Raw genomic sequence first — 15134 nt, forward strand, 5'->3', positions numbered from 1 at the left:
ACGGAACAGCTGTGTGAGTCAGGCTGATTCTGCAGCTGACATTTCTATCTGAGCTGGAATGAACCAATATTCCACACTGGTGGGAAAAGCCACAGGAGATGCTAGATCCAATTCTCCTCTCACTTTAACGGGTGTAAAACAGGTGCTTAGCAAGATTTCATAGCTATAATGCTGAACTGCGGACCAAGCAGATTCTTCAGGAGAAAATGAAAAAAACTCAAGATCCTACAAACCTTCCTGACTACAGTATTCCATTGAATTTTTTATAAAGGTAGAGATATGAGAGAAATTCCAACCTCATTTGTAATCCACAGCAACATTCTCATTGACTTTGACAGGGCCAGGAATTGCTCCTATTAAATATATTAGTCTCACAAAATTCTAATTGAAGAAATTACATCCTCCCATCCGAAGTCCCACTTGGATTCTCAGTTGGATACAGTATGCTTCAATTTCTGGCCCTGTACCCTGGCCTAGTGCTTCCATGCACCATTAAACAACTGCTGCATTTCATATCTGGAGCAGGTGCAATTACATATCCGTTTTTTAATAGTGAAAAGTACTTTAGGATATTCTAGGGTGAAAGCTACAATGTGACTATGAGATATTGAGACTTTTCTCAGAGTTAAATTCTCTTTATGGCTCTGTACTTCTCTAGAGCAGTGAAAATTAGGATTCATCAAAAACTCCTTAGTGTAAAAGAAAATTTAGGAAATAATTTTGATCAAAACAGTGCAAAAAGGCTTCCGATATTTGACACATTAAAGCAAAACTTTCAAGCTGTTTTAAAACAGAATTTTGTTGCCATGTTTGCAGTTGCTAATAAATTGCTCCTCATCTGTATTTTTTATCCAGGCCTGTCCTTTCCTTGCCTTGTCATTCTTTTAATGTGCACAGCACCTTCTACAGCAGTATCCAAGATTAAAGTTCCTCTCATTGACATAGAGCGAAGGCAAATTATACCATTTGCAAGAGAAGAGATAATAAAGGGGGAGTCTATAGAAATACTTTGATGAATTATCTAGTGGCAATTTTCTGACATTAGTAATGTAGGGCAGAAGACAGTGTTTCTGATATATAGATGTAAATTCATCATCCAGACTGCATTAAAGAAAACTACATAAGATTCCTTGATTTTTGGATTGCTTACAGGAGCAATCAGTAAAATGTTATGGTCTCCTCTGAGAAAGCTCCCTGAGTGCAAAAGGTGAAGAATTACACAGACAAAATAGCTACCCTTTTGTGCCAGCCATCGTAAAAACAGAGCCAAAGACTTACAGGAGCCTGCACCTACATCTGTACAGCCTCTGTGCTGTACAGTGAATGACAAACCACAGCTGGAAAAATCAGATGGTAGTTATTCTTTTGTGGGTATGCATACATGCACACATTCATATAGTAAGAAATATATAGATATCTTTCTATTTTTGTATACGTATGGGTTGGTTTACTTGTTTGCAAAATAAGAGTCAGTTCTGTGTTTTTAAAGTAATACACAACAGACCTGCTCATGGAGAAGGGCAGAGGACAGGATCTAGATTGCACACAGTGCGTCCTGTGAACGCAATCACAACAGTGGGTTTTGTTTGCCTGTTCCCTTCTACTGAAGTATTCAAAGTTCTTCACGAGTACAGAAAACATAGTGTAGAAAAAGAAAAAACAAACTACTCATGTCATAAAATTAATCATTATCAATCTGCAATTTAGGAAGACAGAGGTTACTGCAGCTTCTTTACTTTGGAGCAGGCACCAGGTTTTCTTTTCATTCTTTTAATGCAAAACAGAGGAAATGTTTGAGAGGCAGTGCTTTGAGGGAACTTTCTTAGACGTGGAGAGGACAAATTCTTATTACGCTTTCCCTTCTATAAGATTGATGGAAGGAGGAATATTGGATAGAAAGTAGAAAGAAATACAAATAAAATAATACTATAAAAACATACTAAATGAGTTTTACCAATAGCATGAAGTGAGTGGTCACAAAAACAATGAGGGTTCACTGCACCCCCCCCAGCTGCCACAGAGCAGTTTGAAACTACTGTCAAATAGCAGAGCCTCACCGAAGCCACCAGCAAAGTGTTTCTTAACCCCTGGCTGCCTCTGTCGAGTTTATGTCCCACTAAGTGCTTCAGTGGCTATAGGATGACCAGCAGAGTGCTTTGTTGCTCATTTATTTTCCCTAGGACTTGGTCTCCACATGTACATTGCCCTCATGAGCATACACATGACTTGGTTCCACCAATATAGCTTCATTCAACCTTTAAGACAACAAGAGGAAGTAATTTCTTACAGCCCAAAGATTTCAACTTACTCTGACCTTAAGAGCTCCTCAGTGCCTGCATTCTTGGCACAGTGATCTGGGGGTGATGTAAATGTGGATCTTAAGGTTACATCCTGATCAGTATGCCCAAATGGGGGCCCAAGCACTTCCTGCACTGCTGAGAACAGCTCCAACATGCACACCGTTTTATTATTTCATCTCTATCTGTATATTTTTTTTCATTTCTCCCCATACACCCTGGTTTTGGCTGCAATAGAAAATAATGGGTTTGTGGGTGGATTCAAGATGTCAGATAAAGAGAACAAGCACCTCTACACTCACTTTGTAGTAAGGCAGGGAACAGTATTAAAGCAGCAGATATCAAGGAGCAGGGCTGCAGCAGCAGTAGCTCATCCAAAGCAATAACAACGCATGAAGGCAAGCCATGGCAACTGAAGGAAGGCTGGAATCTAGCATACCCATGGTCTTGTTCTTATTATTACAACACAGCGTGACTAAAAATATCAAACCAAACAAAAGAAATTCCTGCAGGCAAGGGGTAAGAGAGGAGGCCGACCACTGCTGGAAATGGAACTTATTGTTCACCTAAGTAGTGCAGCGGGGAACAGAAATCACAGAAGCAAAGGCCAAGATCAACAGCAGGAGGAGCACTGGAAGTAACAACAACGTTCCTGAACAAGGAGCACAGACTCCAGAAGGGGTGAGTTAGAAAGGGGTTTCCCACCCTCCTGATCCCTCCAGCAAATCTCCCAGGCTGAACACGGGGGAGGTGGTGGGATGCTGGTCAGAGATGGACCTGGGGATGGCTCGGCTGTGGGTCCTGCAGAAATCAGCTTGCAGGTGAGGCAAGCTGCAGATTGCTCTGCAAGAAACCCTTGTGTGATCCTGCTTATGATCTTGCCATGCGGTACTGAGCAGCCCTAGCTCAGAGCAGCTGTGTGCACTGAGAGACAGCTGCAATCTGGATGTGGAAGAAATATACTGGAATTATCTGTACAGCTAACTTGTAATAAAACTACTTCTAATGGTCATATTGTTGCCTTGCTCTTCTGTGATACCTTCCAGAAAACCCCCAGACCTTTTTGCAAGTTAATGACCATAAAAGCTTCCCCGCTGTTGTGAAAAGAAGGAATTTTTTTCTACTTCTTTTTCCCCTATTTGCTTCAGCCCTAACGAGTTTTCTTTGGATAATCTTTTCACCAGCATCGAACTCACACATCTCGTATGAGAGTTGTTCCTTTCCATTTCATACTCCCTCCATAATTCTGTGCAGACTTGAAGGAAATCTGGCCTACAGCTGGCTCACATGATACGAATCGAGTGGCCAGTCTAAGACCTAGAAGAGGAAACTGTGACCTGCTGCGCTCAGAGTGAGAGTTTTATAAGGTAAAGAGCTCTGGAGGGCTGTGGAGGCTGAAGGAAAGGCAGCTGTGAACTGAGAATAGGTGTAAGGGGACGTCCATGCCTGGGGAGTCAGTCTCAGCTGGTAGAAACCAGCCTAGATCTGTTCTCTAAAACTATGGAGCAAAATTCGTTGCAAGAAATAAAACCATGGCTGGATCATACATTGGTCAGAAATGCATCTTACTTTTATATAAAAAGGGATGAACTGTGCTACAGGATGGTAATCGGCCTAGAATGGGATCTTTCCAGGATAGGACGGCACTCTCTTTTCTACATCGGCATAATTTTCTCTTTTAGATTCTCACTTAGTAATGAATAAATATTTGTTTCTTGTGCCACAGCTCCTCTTCCATTCCTTCGACTTCTCCTACATCAGGCAGTTTGTAAAGGATGCTCCTGGGACACAAAAGCAGGCCTTGGATCTTGGAGATGATCCCATCTTTAACCTCCTATTGCTGCTCCACCTGCTTTGTTCCTTCCTGTACGACACAATGCACTGAATAGGCAATTTTCTCGCACTCTGTCAAATACACAAATTCTTTCTATGCTTGTGTATCCCAGTGTATAGAATATAATCCAACTTATATCTATCTATATCAGTCACACAGTAAAAGAAAGGCTTTCATGTATTCAAGTTGATGATAGATGGATTAGAAAGGCAGTTCATGCGACTTGTGCTTTCAGTGGTGTTCTAACTGACTGAAAACACACAGTTGTTGCTAAGTCTTTGTTAAAGTTCCTATCAGTAATAAGCATATTGAATCATGAGAACAAACATAAAATGTCACAAGCTTTTTTTTTCTCATGGCAGTTGCACTTTCAATATATTTGTTGTAATCAGCAAAAGCAGTGTGCCACACTGGAATAGCTGAGCCTCTGATTCATTTCTGAGGACCGGCGATAGTGCATGCTACAGTCTGGAAGAACGTTCCTTGCCACCAGGCTGGTATTAATTTCCTGTTCAAAAGGGGCTATATTGTCAATGTGACACTTTAATCAGCTACCAAAGTGACTCTGGGAATGCAGACTTCACAATCAATGTCAATGTATTTCATGTAGTTTCAATACCGCTTAGTCATTTTGCTTCAGAAGTGCGCAAGAAGGGTCAATACATTTCATTAGTTTGTTTCATCTAAAGGACGGTACAACATCAGAACTTTGATTATATTATAAGAATTGCCTTAATGTGACACCAGATTCCCTGATTGTGCAATTCCAGACACGGGAGTGCTGGAGGGCAGTCAAATTATCCTTCACCTACACATACCCAAGAAGCACCAGTGAAGCATGCTACAAATAGAGAAAAAAGAGAGAAGATAAGAGGATGCTGATAATTTGCATAATGCACAGTAGATTACAGCTCCCCCAAATATCTTCTGGAAGTCAAAAAATATAATTTTCAAGGATAACAGCTGTCATAAAACAACTTCTTAACTTAGAATTGCACACCAAAAAAAATTGTTGGCCTATCTAAGCAGAGCATCATTTTCCTGTAATTATTTATAATTCCTAAAAACATAAACTAACCACAAGTATCCATTTGTACATAAGAAATTATTTAAAAACAAATCCTAAAAAAATAAGGATGTAAACTCTGATGGAAACATGAAAGTGAACTTTTTCCAAGGTAAACACCATTGTAGCATTTTTAGTATTAGTACAACTGTTTTATTAGGAGCTTGATTAACAGCATAGGAGACAGATGCATCTTATCATTTAAGTAACATAAAGAGAAGCATAAAAAATGACAAGAAAAACATGAGTAGGAGTTTGGTTGAATGAAATTCTAGGAAAAGAGAATTCTGGTGAAAAGAGTAGTTCAGTAAGCAGCATTCAGTTGAAGTGGGTTTTATTTTAAAAACAACAGAGAAAGAAGGCACGTTATTGATCAAAATTCTTGCTAGATGTAAGCATTTCAGGTTTATAAAGCTTGTATTATGCTATATGAAAATGAAGCAGCTATTTTGTATGTTTAGATGGTATTTTTCAGATTCTGTTTTCACAATATGCTTAGCACTGTCAATTTCCAATGTTTGAAACTAGAAGAGTTATACAAGTTTATCAAGACAAAAATCCAGCCACAAAATATTCCCCGCCCCCCAATGGTTCTAATACCAAGAATTGTTTCCAACTGAATGGACACCAACCAGGCAACTCAGTGAATGCAGCCATTAATACCTCATGTGGATTTTCTGAACTCGTTAAAGTTTATCCATTTCTGCACACCGCTTACATTACTAGAACTCTGAACTTTTTACATCTAATGAAATAATATTCAAAATAAGAAAACAGTGTCTGGAGCTGTTTCCAACCTGGTATCCCTCACACAGACAGTACGCCTTACTGTACAAATGTGATCTTTATAAAATCCATTGCTAAAATTATATTACTTTTTCTTTCCTCTCCTGTTTGAAATACACAGCTGAGAACAGTCAGAAGAGGAGCTGCAAAACTTGGTGATAGTTTGAAGGCAAGGATGGGTTGAACACAAAACACTCACATATCTCAACTCAGATAAAGTATCAGGGAGGATCTTTCAAAATAACTCAGTGTTGATCTAAACTGACTTCAACTGAAGTCAATAATCAAACTCCCTGTGAAAGAAGAATCAGTGACTTTGAAAACGATACTCACAAAGTCTTAAAGAAAAATACTTCCAGTGTCTTTGATCATGAAATCGAGATTGGAGTTAACAACATTAGGATTCGCAAGACTTCTTCTTGGACTTAAATATTGACTCCTACACTTAATTACTGGCTAAATAACTCCTTTACTGCCCAAAGTTATTAACTGTAAAGTTCACAGACTTCTTTTATTTCATCCCAACAACAGTACAAATCCAACCAACCCTATGTGGACTTCTTCAGCTAACCAGATGAGACAGCTCAGTTTGTAGCTCCTGAATATTTGAATATTTTAAATTGAGAACTGGGAGAGGTAAAGCTTAAGGTACAGTCAAGTTTTCATATCCATACATGAAATGAACTGATGAACTTTGGAAAATCCATGTACCCCAGCTCGTATCATCCTAGATCCCAGACTTTCTGTATCTGACATGATTTGGCATGGCTAAGTGCCAGTCCTTGGGAGAAACCATAAACCGCTTTGGAAATGTTGCTGATGAGGAAAGCAATGCAGTGTCACCGTGAATTACCCTAAGAAACTTGAGTCTAAACTTGCATTATAGCTTGATCTCATTGGCTCACTTTAAACCCGAAACTCCATTAAAAGACTTCCTTAAGGAAACTTTTCTTAAACCTAAACCTGGTAATTCAGATACTGTTTTAAAGTTCTCATTGTAACTCAAGAAAGCAGATTTCCATTCAGTTTTGTTACAGGACGTTCAAGTGTCCATCTACAACACACCTGCCACTGTGAGGCAAAAAATGGCCGAGTGTCTCACCATGCGGTTTTGCTATCAGCAGTCCTCTCCTACCAACAATCTCTGCACACTTTTGGATTATCTTCTCATAAAACAGTTTTACAGAGACAACGCTCAGACCTCCTTTTTAAGAAGTGGTGTTTCACAGAAAGGGTGTTTCTGAAGTACAGACAGTTTTATTTCATGTTTTATTATCGTCCTAAGAAGGATTTCTTCAACATGCAATGTCTACGCAACACTTTCCATTACTTTAATAATACCAGTGTCATATAAATATTAATTTTAGCTGGATAGGGTTTTGGGACATGTGTAGAAACTTATATATGACTTTATAGAACCGTTTTTCAGTAGGAAGTTTAGGGGTTTTTTTTTTTGTTGTTGTTGTTATTATCTTTTGTAGAATAGTAATAACAAGGTTTGGCATTTTTGAAGGACCTTTTCTTCCATTTAATTTTACTGTTGGGATATTCTTGGAGTAGTATCTTAGTAATCTCAATGAATACAAAACCCAGGAAGGCACAGAGGTCTATGCTAAAACAAGTACCTTCTGATATAAGTAAAATTATATGGCCTGAGAGGAGTCAGTGCCTTAAAGGATTTAGCTTAATAAAAACAATGAAGTCTTCACATTTAACTGCATATTCCCTTTGAAGCCCAGAAACTATGGCAAAATTCCACTGGAAATAATAACAAAATAAGGAATGTTGAACATACACATGCTTAATATGTGAAAATAGGAATTGAAATATTTACTTCCAAAATTAACATTGTAGGAAATTGTTTTGCTTAAAGGCAGGTGTAACAGATTGAAGAAGTGAACTTCATTTATGATTTTTTAATATTGTGGGTTTTTTGGTTGTTGGTTTTTTGTTTTTGTTTTTTTTTGGAACAATAATGAAAGGGTATAATACTGGAAGGGAATATTCCTAACAGAATTAATCAAATCTTTTTAATTACAATAAAAAGAAAAATCACATCAAGCCAAGCAATCATTATGTGGAATAACTTAGCTTTAGGTCTGCTTTTAAAAGTATTTTATGAGGAACATCAAAAATGACAGAACGAGAGCTGTTTTCACAAGATGCCCTTTGCTGGGTGAGACTCTTCAAGAGATGGACGCCTCTTCCCCCATGCCACTGTCTGCTCAGAGCACACAGCTGGGGCAAGAACTTTTCCTAAGTCACCTCTGCCACAGACATCAGGTGCCCTGAACCTCCAGCAAGCTTGCAAACATGAGAGAAGGTCTCCCGTTTTGGAGGAACTATGAGCCATAGCTGTAGTGCTCAAGGAACTGTGTCTGTCTATTAGGAACTGAAACAAACAACTTCAGTGGGATCTGATTGGGAAAAGCCCACTTGAAAATAGGATTGCTGAGAACAGCTGTCTGAATTTAATCACTGAAAAGGCCTCAAAACTGATGGGATGAAACACAGTTAGGACACATGGGAAAGATGTGCTGTCCCCAGGAAAAGAAAAGAGCGTACTTCAAGGATGTGAGAGGAACACTACTTCTAGGATCAAAAAAGGAGTCCTGCATTATTAAACCTGAAGCCTTCCTTGAAGTGTATGTCTTTGTGCTTGCAGGGCCAAAATGTATTTTAGTACACTAGGTTTCTTAAAGTAAAAGCCATTTTAAAAGGACAAGATTTAAAACATTACTGTGTTAAAAATGTCTCAAAATATTAGGCAGACGTTGATCACAAACCAAGTTTACTAAATCCAACTATTTCTAAATGTATCATTGGTACACAGCACAGACGTCCCCTGAAAACATTCTGAAAACCAGTGTGTGCATATTCCAATCTATATAAAATCATAGCAATATTCTGAAATGATGCATTACGTTGTAATCCTCCCAAAATAATAACAACATCTCATTGATTGGGCACATATTTCAAAGTGGAATGTTTTCAACTGACTTCAATAACTTACAAATAGTTGAAGTAGATTTGCTTCATTAAAAAAAAAAAAAAAAAGCAAAGTCAAGACCTTTCTTGCCAAGATCTAACCTAGAGAATATTTTGACAGCTAAATTATAAACTATGAGAACCAGGGGAGTTGTTATGGACCATCAACTATAGTGAAGCCAGGGAGTGTTATTCAATTAATCATTTTACTCATTAGAGATAAGTAAAAGCCAAAATAAAGTTAATCAAAGTCTTTTATAGCCTGTGTTTAGAGCAGCTCCCTGTGTCTTGATGAATTCTTCTTGTGTAAGGAACGATGTTTCAAAGACAGATCAATAAACAAAATCCTAAAGTCTTGAAGATTAACACCTTTCTCTAGCTATAAGTCAATCAGGAAATAATCTCCAAAAGAAATGAAGTCAACACAAGTTCAGTGGTACTTTAACATGTGTGTCCCAAATTGCTAGATTTAAGTCATTATATTTTTCCAAGCAGCTAATTTTCCCTTTTTGAAGTATTCACAGAAGGTCAGGGCTAGTTTAAACTTCAAAGCTCTGTGAATTAAACAGTTTCATAGAAAACAGAGGAAGAAAACTTGCCTGAAGAAAGACTGTACAGGGATGTGACATGGCCTGCCTTCTGTCCAGGACAAACTGTACAGCAGAGAAATCAGTCCTTCTGCATGGACACGTTGCAGCAGGGCCAAAGCATGCTGTACTTTATGCACATACAGTACAGCCCCTACCCTAAAGGTATTTTATTCCTGAAAAAAAAAAAACCAACCCTTTGCACCTTCATAGCTTGACTAATTGCATGCTTTCAGCAATTGGCTTATATTTTATGAGTTGTAACTGACATATTCTATAAGGTTTCAACCCATGGTAGGAAAGACAATACTTAACTATGATATACCTTAAATACATGATGTTCATGATGCATACTTACAATATGAATGTTAACTGCTAAAACATAACAGAACTCAGGGACTCTGTAAATGGAAATAGCTCTGGTTTCAGTATGCATATACGTAAGTCTTCTCCTTTTCAATCCTTATCTAAGGCGATGCTGTTTTGACAACTATCTTCAAATGTCTCTTCAACAATTGTTTCTTTTTCTTTGGGAGTGTTAAGAGAAGGCACTCAGCAGAGCACAGGCAACTCCCTTTGGCTTTATGACTGAGCCAAAAGTCTAGCAAAATCAACTTTACTTCTTCGGCCAAATCGAGGAATCCTGTGATAACGGTGAAGCAAAAATTCTTGCAATTTTCCTTCAAAATCTGCAAAATCTCAAGATATACAGTACTGGACAAAATAACAGAACTCTGATTAGAAAAAATCTGCTAAAGGTGGTATCTGTAGATGTACAACTAAGTTGCTCCCCCAGACACTTCTTAAATCTGTCTGCCAGAATGACCACCTTTCATTTGCTGTTGCATCAAATATATGAAACGTTATTCAGCAAATCAAAGGCATGTCTATCCACTCCTACCCACAAGCCCTGTTGAAGCCCTAGTCATGCTGAGCTGATATTGAGAAACAGTTCCCAGAAGTACTCAGCCTGTTTCTCCAAGCTAAGTGCCTCAGCATGGCTCTGCACTGCATGACTGATGCTGGTGGGACTCCACTAATTTTGCTGGAATTGCATCAGCAGTGAAGTCAAGGGCAGCAGAGATAAATCCCATTTATTTATTTATTTTGCCTATGCCATCTCTGCTGCTAAGCTTTAGAAGTGTAAATGGTGAAAAAAAAGAGCAAATTTAATACCATCAGGCATATGTGGAAGCTATGTTTCATTTTCCACATAGTGTTACTTTCAAGAACTGGCCTCCAGAAGTCGCATTCTTCATACAAAGGGAAAGGAATTCTGTGACTTGCCTGACCATTTCTAACATCACAAAGTGAGTTCTCAGTTTTACATTGTAGAATAGAAAGTAAGTAAGATTTAAGAAAAAAAATAATTTCATGAATAAGGTGAACCAAAAATGGGTGATAAATGCAGTACTGGTGGAAAGATTCACTATTCTGATCAGGTACATCCACTGGTTCGAGAAGTTTGCTTAGCTCCATCCAAGACAGTGCCTGCACATATTTTAATAAGGTCTATTGCTATTTTCAAACACACTCTACACTAAGAGACATCAGACAGAAAGAGGTAACAGTAAGTAAAGTAAAAAAGGTAAGATACAGTTCTCAAAGTGCTAATTCACCAGTGCCTTTTTTTATACAAATAACTTACAATAAAAATTAATACTCCTCTCACATTTGGGCTACACATTGAAATATCCTGTAGAATGTTCTTTCTAGAAAAGTATATTTAAAGCATAAATAAAACTATGTTCAAAGTGTCTGCTCTCAGGCCATTCATTTTTGGGGGGAGGAGCGGGTTCCATGATTGGCTATCTGACATTTACTCTACTTTGAATTCCAAATAGGAATGGCTAAAATTTTGTTTCAAATTGCAAGTGTTAACCTTTCAGAGGTGGGTCCCTGTATGGAATGTGAAGGGCAGGTGTCCTGCTGAGGTAATGTCACTCCTCAGCATGCTGAAAACCATTGTGAAGCGCTCTCAGAGCGTGACGTTATCTCAGCGTGATCCGTGCACCCTGCAGTGCCAGACTGCTCAAATGACGATGCTGAAAGGTGGTAGGAAGATGGCAACAGAAGAAAAGTTTTACATAGGGATGGTGGATACATATACTACGGCTGGTTAAAATAATTAATAAACACAGAACTGAGAAAATGACCAGAATTCCAATCCCGCCCCAACAACAGCTTCCGGAAAATGTCATGATTACAACATTTCATCCAATATCTTGTCTAATATTCAATTCTTGAATCAGCTGCTAGAACTGCATGCCAGTCAGAGCTGTTCATGTGAGAGTGAAATCTGCAAAACTTAATAAAGTCAAGTGGATGTCAATGGGACTATCGTGAGCTATTATGAGAAATATATTCAAGCTATGATACAATGCCAGTGGACAATTCATGACTAAGTTATTCGCAGCGATTCATTTGCAACCGTAACTGAGTTTGTGGCAAGCATAGAAAGCTTAAAGCTGGGAGATTTTCCAGGTTCAAAACAGGTTTTGGAACCAACACGGGCTGCCAGTTAGCTCCCATTAGACCTGGGGGGAATATAAAGCCAGTTTCTTAATCACAGGAAAACCAAACTTCTTACCTAGATTCCTTAAGGCCTGCCTCCAAAAAATTTCTTGGTCATGTTAAAACAACAGCAACTAAAACATCCAACAATAACAAACCCTGTAACATACCACAAGTGTATAATAGTGATAGCAAGGGATGTGGGGAAAGGCACCCACAAGCCTCAGGGTAGAGACAGAAAAAGTATTGCTATTGGGTCTGTAGAAAATGCAGATGCTTGTAGCGACACAAATTGCTAATTACTGAGCATAAATTGTACTCTTAATCCTGCAGGAATAGAACAAGAGAAACAGCCACATTTTTATAAAATAGTCTGCTTTTATATCCTCTATCTGCCCTTTTATTTTTTCTTTCAAATATGGTGCCTCCTCTTCCAACAGACATCTTGGCTGGCATTGATATCAGGCAGCTTAAACTGAGAGCCTGAACCTTTGGCAGCAAGCATGAGCACAGACAGCAGCATACAGCACACACCCTCCTCAAAGACAGGCAAAATCCGTATGGCTGAAGGTGCTAGCACTTTTCTAAACCATTTTAGTCCATCTCTAATGGAAATCTAATGGAAATCATAAATTACTGAAAAGGGTCCACAGGTGCTGAAATTTACTACTGTGTTGACTGCTGGCAAGGTCTGAAAGTGAGGAACAATGCAAGATGTGCTATGAAAATGAAATACTTATGACATTCATATTCTCCCTCAAGCCTGCAAAGAACAGCAAACCTTTTGCTTTCTGACCAAATAATAATGCTAAAAAAATGAAAAACAAAGCAAATGAGGGGAAAAAAATAATAACCCAACCTTTGACCTGAGCGGATGAATTTTGAGCTATCTTTGCAAGGGAGATACTCCTGATAATAGGTCATTGGTTTTATTTCTTTATTTCTTGAGTACTATAACATTATCTGAGTGTAAGAATAAATTGCTCTCAATGAAGAGAAGAATGGAATGGCTTATCATGTTAAACTCCAAATAATCAATAGCATTTCTCAATATGCTATTCAGTGCGGTGCATTGCTAGATATTATATGCACAGGGAGGAAGTTGAGATAATTTTTTCTATAAGTAAATGCTTGCCATAGTTATTGTAGTTTGCATGAGACAGGAATGACTTGGAGCAAGGACAATAAAAAAGCAGGGGGGAAATTACACTACAGATTTGATCTGGCTTCCACAGTCAGTTTGGCAATTGGTTTCATTGGGAACAGCTTCAAGCCCTGTGAGAATTAATGAAAAATAGAGGTTGGCTTTGAGCAGAATCGGCACAAAAGATAATGCGAATGGCATGGAAAGTTTCAATTTTATGCATTATATTTGGGCAGGGGGTGAAGAACAATCACTTTTAGATTTTCCAAATACAAACTTTGATATTAACTTGGTGGCAGTCCTGTTTTAAACAGTTCACACCTAGTCGCACCTTGAAAGCTTAGAAATCACACTGATGTCTACCACATGTGCAGAATGACAATTTAACAAATGGGGTGACACAAAAGCTCGGATCTTTCTCATAAGGTACAGGTATATTTCTATAACATACTCTGGATTTTAACACTAATTCTTTAAAGGTAAGCCTTGAGAGTCAAGGACAGGTTGGTTTTTATGAAGCACAAAGCTTGAAATGGTTGAGTACAAAAACACAAGCAAACCCAATGTGGCAAGCCAGCAGCAGACTGCGTGTCCTTCAGCTGCCCGTGCCCAGGAGTCCAGGAGTGCTCTGGATCACAGCTCTGGTCTTTCTCTCCCTGGAGAATACTGTACACAACAGACCAAGCCTAATTTCTAAATGACTCCACAAGAGGTCACCAGAAGACGAGCAAATTATCGTCGATTCTGTAATGCTGCTTAAATTTCACAGACATTAATATGTACCCACAATACGTACAGGAAGGAGTTCAAGTGAAAAAGGAGCATATGTCATCCTTGTGCTAGATTGGAAAAGCAGTGGTGTTAGAGCCTATTTGTGCAAGGAACTGTGCTAGTGAGTGATGTTCCCTGTGTGTCACAGGAACTGCCTTGTGTCACGCGTGGAGTTTTTGCTCTGAGGATCCAACTGCACTGTGTGAAGCCGTACGCCAGGCAGATGCCTGAATACATATGGTGTGGGCTAGGTGTGACCTACATTGTCACTGGCATATAAGCACAATCAGCACAGTAATTTTCTGGTAGAACTGATGAAGATGACCATGTTGCAGCCATGCCTTGCTGGTGTCTTTGACCACGCCATGTGGACACACAGCTCCTGGCCCTCAGGGTGTTGCACAAAGCATGGTGCTGAGTTCTGCACATGTCCCCAGATGGGATGCAGCTAGGTCTCAGAGAAATAAGACAGCTCTTGAGCAAATCTGCAAGCTGTCTCCAGCCCACTGATGAAATCCATTGAATAACAGTGAAGAAGAGGGACTTGCTAAGAGTTAATATTTTTAGACAGCTTAATGAGAAACTGCTTGAGGTCAGAGTGACATTAATCCCCAACATAAGAATAGGCTTGGAAATGGCTGGAAACTTCCTCCTGCCCCCACACAGCAAAACGTTTAAGTATGTGCTCACCTAGAAGCATTACAGTCAGCTAGCTTGTTCATATACTTAATACAGAGCATGGGAGAATCACATGCCTTTAAAAAAAAAAAAAACACAGAGGCGCTGTCTGGGATCTAAAGAGACAGATAAACCAATATTTTCATTTTTGATTTGCCTGTCACATTCTAAAGGTTCAGGAGCTGTGAAATTCCGAGTCTGGAAACAGTTTCTAAGTGCTATTTTGTGTGCTGATTTGATTTGTACAAGGATCAGCCTGAGACAGGTCACGGAGAGCAAATCACTTTAGTAAGCTAAACAGTAGTAATAATTTTAAGTGCTATTTTCCCCTTGAGATTAATTTTATTTCCTAATATAACCAGAGGCCAGTCAGAGAAAGAGGAAAAGAGAATGACATTTGCCTGGGCCCTAAAAGAAAGCTTAATGATGGAGAGGGGGTTCAAAGATAATGGTAAATAGGGAGAGACAA

The sequence above is a fragment of the Lagopus muta genome, chromosome 10 (assembly GCF_023343835.1).
Source record: "Lagopus muta isolate bLagMut1 chromosome 10, bLagMut1 primary, whole genome shotgun sequence".
NCBI classification, from domain to species: domain Eukaryota; kingdom Metazoa; phylum Chordata; class Aves; order Galliformes; family Phasianidae; genus Lagopus; species Lagopus muta.